General features: G+C 44.2%; 1 long non-coding RNA gene across 1 annotated transcript; it reads left to right on the top strand.

The window, feature by feature from the left end:
- Positions 1–3,652: 3,652 nt before the first annotated feature.
- On the top strand, positions 3,653–4,706 carry LOC123962594. Its single transcript, XR_006823001.1, has 3 exons — positions 3,653–3,900; positions 4,273–4,386; positions 4,592–4,706. It is a non-coding gene; the product is annotated as an uncharacterized LOC123962594 (long non-coding RNA).
- Positions 4,707–4,747: the final 41 nt, after the last annotated feature.

Below are 4,747 nucleotides of genomic sequence, written 5' to 3'. Positions count from 1 at the left end.
TCCGTTGTGGCCTTTTGTATTTGTGTTGTGGCTTTTTGTATTTGCGTTGTGGCGTTTGTATTTCCGTTGTGGCGCTTGTATTCGTTGCGGCTTTTGTATTAGGCCTGAAACCTATGGGCCACCGTAGATCAGGGCTATGCAATGCTAACTTGGTCACAGTAAAGTACAATGATAGCAGGAATAAAGTTACAGACACATGTTTTCTGAACTCACCAGGTAGTTCAACCTCCTCACTTTCTTTTCTCCCAGCAATGTCCAGTTTTGTCCGGTTTTTATATAAATATGAAGTTGTAGTCCGACAGAGCTAACGACGCTAACAACAACACTGGACCCGGATGTGCACGGAAGCTAGCTGCTGAGAAGCTCCAGTAAAGATAAATCAACATTGAAATCCCAAAAACTAAAGTAAAAAGCTAATTTAATAAAAGCAGTTAACTCCAAGCCTCTCTCGCGAGTAAACAGCGTAGTTGTCAGAGCAGAATCCGACCGACTACGGGGGTGTATTTGTCCAATGGTTGCAGCGCAGCTCCCTGCTCCTCTCCCCCACGTTTAGCAGCTCTCAGCCGGCCAGCCGATTTTCAATCCCCTGCTCTGCCTGGTCCCCTCCACACTGCAGCCTCAGTGACTCACTTGAGTTGAAAATATTCAACTAACGTGAATTCCTTCACGTTGCCTTCGCGTCGCCGGCCCCGCCCCTTTCGCATCACGCCGCCCAACAGGAAATCGCGGCTCTACGCGTCTTTGCATTGACTTTGTATGTAAACTCACCACCCCAAACACTCGCTTCATTTTTGGTCTGAAAGCGCCATTAGGGAAAGCAAACCTTTCAACCCCCTCCTTTGGGGTCTCTTCAGCCGTCTGTTGAGGGTTGATATCTCAACCCCCCCCACCCCCCTTTCTCTCAGGGAGAGAGAAGGAATTTGGAGTCTCCATATTTATTTGATATTGATATTGAACATATTCCAGCCCTTCACTTCCTTCACTTGTGACGTCACAATGAAAACGCGTCATAAAGCTTGCCAAGCGGCTAGCGGGGTTAGGCATGCCCTCAAACCAAGCTAGTCTGAGCAGAGGTCCTTTGGCTCGACTCGCCTTTGTTTGGTTTTCCATTGTAGAAATGTTGTACCTGTACCTGCTTCCAGGTACTTTTTTTCGTATCACCTCACCTGCATCGAGGTTCCAAGCGAGCTGAGGGATACTAAAATGTAACGCGACAGACTGCTGATTGTTCAGAGAGAATCGTCACTATTGACCGCATCATCATTGCATGCGCCAGACAGAGGCCAGCAACAGAAAGTTTTATACTGTATTTTACAGTTTACGTATGGAATTTCATCACTAAATCCACTTCTGAGAAGTTTTGAGGTGAGAAGTCAGCTGTGTAGATTTCTGCGTTGGCCTGTGCCAACCTGCGGGAGGAGCGTGTGAGGCCGGCCAGCCGCCTGACAGCTGGCAGCTGTCTTTACATTGTGAGGAATGTTGAAACGTTTTAACTTAAAAAAGATAAAGCTGTGTGGATCGCTGGTGTGTGTCGCATTGAACATTATGTTGCAGCAGTTGTGTGTGGTATCGTCATAGCGACGACACACACAAGCTACGTACTATCTCTGGGTAATATCTGCAATGGAAAACGGAGCAGGGCCGAGTAGAGTCGAGTCTCACGATTTGCGCTATGGTAGCATTTTTCGGCAAGGCAGCATAGATCGTCAGAACACCAGCAACAGTTGAACATTTAGTCCTAAAAGACGATGCAACTTAAGGTTAAAATCAAGGGCAACTGGACTTGGTTGAAGATACTGGAAGACGTTTCGTCCCTCATCCAAAGGACTTCTTCAGTTCTGACTGACTGGCAGGGAAACTCAGCTATTTAACCTCAGTGGGGTCGTTGGCCCGGGTCATCGATACCGCTGGTTCGTTAGTGTTCCTTGTTGCTGTGACGACAGTCGTTACAGTCGTTAAGACTACCTGTGGCCAAGACTGAATGACCATCGTTGGTATCTTCACCTGAGGCCAATAGGTTACGTTTGTTGAGTTTCCTGGGAAGTGAGTAACCTATTGGCCTCAGGTGAAGATACCAACGATGGTCGTTCAGTCTTGGCCACAGGTAGTCTTAACGACTGTCGTCACAGCAACCCTCAATTGATTTATTGTTCATATAAAACGTTGTCTTTCTTTATCTTGAGCCTCATTTGGACAGCAGTGCTGATAAACAGCACACTCAAATCAAGGACATTTGTAAATGTATACTTTATCCCTTGTAAGAATTTTCATAGAACTAGAACTATTGTGTGTTTCTTTGGTGACTACAGCTGACAAAGCATGTTTTTGGACAAACTCTCTTAGTCCTCTTTTTCTATTTGGTGAATCTATTTCACCACTACACCCGAACACCCCACAGAGAACAAAGAACCTTAATCTTGTTAGATACATATTATAAAAGTGATGTTGCAGCTCTGTGATGACATTTTTTTTGTCATGTAATGTATTCCACCTGTGTATGACATCTTTTTTCCTTCCCAACCAGTCTAATCCCTTTAGCTCTGTGAACTTCTTACCCACTAAAACAGATAATTTCTTGCCCCCAACATGTTGGTATCATGCAGCGGCGCACTATCTACCCATAGTTGTGTAAGCTCACATAGTCGTCCATGCAGGTACCCCACGCTGTTTGCCCCGAGAAGATGGAATTACCCAGACAACCATGGAGCGCTCCAAATGGGGGAAGAGGTGAATCGTAATGCTGTTTACATCAAAACCACGATGCCGCGGCATCACCACGCCAAAGATTAACTTAATCTCATGTCACAACTGCAGTGGAAACGTTGCTTCCAGAAAGCTTATACCGACAGAGGATTTTTCAGAAAGAAGGGGGGTGGGGAGAAAAAGCGTCTGGGACTTTTCTAAGTAGACTGTATCCAAGCGTAAAGTGAATTTCCTCCCAAAATAAAAAGCATATAGATAGGGCTGCTAGGGGTGCATGCTGGGTAAATGCATGGTGTGTCTTTGTGTGCACCTGTCTCTGTCTCTCTCTCTCTCCCTGCGTATCTTTTGTTCAGTGAAGATATAGACTCCTGTTTCCTGAATTTGCATTTATATTCCTACATCCCAGAAGCCCACATCTGAGACACTGGCCGTTGCCTTCTTGAGGGCACCATGCTTCCAGACAGTGAATAATCTAATCACTGCTGGGTAATGATACAACATTTGTTTAGTGTTCCGTCTTCTTTGCTTGTCCACAAGTCTTCCATTTTTTTCCTCTCGTTTTACTTAAACTCCTTTTTCTTTCATTTTCTCCCATCCTTGCTACTATTTCTGCTTCACTATCCTTTCCTTTCATGTCAACCACCTCATGTATTCCCTCTTCTCTGCCTCCTCTTTTCTTCCTTTCCTTCATTTCTCTCCTTGTTTCTGAGTTATCTCCTTTTTCTCTTTACTCTCCATCCACTTCCCTTTCTTCATTCACCTTCTATTCTAGCAGTTTCTCCGCTTTCTTATCTCCATCTTCATCATCAACGATTTCACCTCCTTCACCACTTCCTCTCCGCTCTTTGCCTTCACCTTGCTATACAGCAATACATGAAAACACAGAAACACATGAAAACACTACTCACTTCTGCTTGCCTTTTACCAAACTCCAGGACATAGAAAGGCAGCCATTTATCAAGGTGCCGGAGCTGAACCACGTGGCCTGAAAGTATTGAGGCGGTCATAAATCTGAAACGCCAGGGAGGCATGTTTCAGTCTATGCAGGAAAGGGTCAGGAAACATTCAGCACCATGTTCATCATGACAGGACTGCAGATGGCATACAGAGTTTGGCTCAAATCCAGAGCTAATTAGTAGGATGTGATTTTTACCAAAGCATAAGCAGGAAGCTGACATCTGCTGCATAGTCTTCATGGTAAACAGAAATGTTGTGTTAGAAAGCGTGCCATACAATTACATAAATAGGATATATTGTCACAGTTTTGCATTTAATTTGCATTAGTTAAACCTTAAAAGGTATACCCTGTGGTATTTTTTTAACATTAGTAACGTTATAAAGCAGTAAGTACAAGTGGATCCATGTTTGTTTGCTTGAGCGCATGTGATACACAGGCCGGCTTGCAGATCGACTGTTGGTGGCAATATCATGCAAAGAAACACAGCAATATGTCAACAAATGCAGTGTAGAAGACTGCTAGCATGAATGTAAACAATGCACAACTTTAAATATTCCAAAAAACAAACAAGAAATATCAGAGCACCTTTTTTTTTTGCCTCTGCCTTGCAGGTTTCAATCACTTTATGATCAGAATGTATTGCTGACAAGTTGTCTGCACAGTACCTGCAGGCTGCATCTCTTCAACGACAGGAAATCACTGCTCACCGGCATCAGCGTCGCCAGGTCATTTTTCCGAGGCTTCAGCCCCGAATGTTTTGTAACTCAACAACATCACCAAAAATATTTTCCATATTAAAATGCAATAATCTTCATAACGTATCCTGTCTCGCAGTCTTCAAAGAACGGAGGCAACTTGTAATAATATTGATAAATTTTTTTTCATCCTTTATTTGGGGAACTTCACTGAGAGGAAGCCTCTTTTTTGCAGGAAGTCCCTGATCACATTCACACCTGGAAGCTGCCCAGTACAACCACAGCCTGATCTGCTGCTGTTGGGGTTATGGGCCTTGCTCAAGGGCACCTCACTGGTGGTAAATAATGGAGGGTAAGCAGTGCTTCGTTTACTTTCCACACCTGGTTTTAT

The sequence above is a fragment of the Micropterus dolomieu genome, linkage group LG23 (assembly GCF_021292245.1).
Source record: "Micropterus dolomieu isolate WLL.071019.BEF.003 ecotype Adirondacks linkage group LG23, ASM2129224v1, whole genome shotgun sequence".
Taxonomy (NCBI): domain Eukaryota; kingdom Metazoa; phylum Chordata; class Actinopteri; order Centrarchiformes; family Centrarchidae; genus Micropterus; species Micropterus dolomieu.
This window is presented reverse-complemented; position numbering and strand designations above follow the sequence as displayed.